Source organism: Macadamia integrifolia, chromosome 12 (genome assembly GCF_013358625.1).
Source record: "Macadamia integrifolia cultivar HAES 741 chromosome 12, SCU_Mint_v3, whole genome shotgun sequence".
In the NCBI taxonomy this organism is placed as follows: domain Eukaryota; kingdom Viridiplantae; phylum Streptophyta; class Magnoliopsida; order Proteales; family Proteaceae; genus Macadamia; species Macadamia integrifolia.
The window spans coordinates 164,385-164,727 of record NC_056568.1 but is presented as its reverse complement, the minus strand read 5'-3'; the positions used below and the strand labels follow the sequence as shown (position 1 = coordinate 164,727).

The 343-nt window shown below is 41.7% G+C and overlaps 1 protein-coding gene across 4 annotated transcripts in view; it reads right to left on the bottom strand.

Annotated features, from left to right (window-relative positions):
- The window catches only part of LOC122057904 (serine/arginine-rich SC35-like splicing factor SCL30), a 12,135-nt gene that overhangs the window by 7,299 nt on the left and 4,493 nt on the right, over positions 1-343 (bottom strand). The gene's annotated exons all lie outside the window — the stretch shown is intronic.

Here is a 343-nt window from a genome sequence, read left to right as displayed (position 1 = left end):
TAGTGATTGCAGGCTTGCAGCCCTTTGAAGAATCGAGTTTGCAATTCGATTCTGGAATCCTAAGCCTCTTGCATTATTATCACTCTTCAGGAACATGAGAAGTAACGGAACGGAACTTCGCCAGATGAATGCACATACCATTCTCTCATTCAAATGCTTTCAGGGAGTGATTTAGTCGATCATGGGATCACTTGGCTGAAGTGCAAGAGGTATGGTTTAAACCGAATGAGGTTGATTTTCTGAAGCTTGGAATGTCGATGAAGCCTTTTAAGATTCCATCCACTAGGGGTGAACATTCTTGGTGTTGGAGTTCATGGCCTTTGCTGATCCTTTTTTTTTTTTT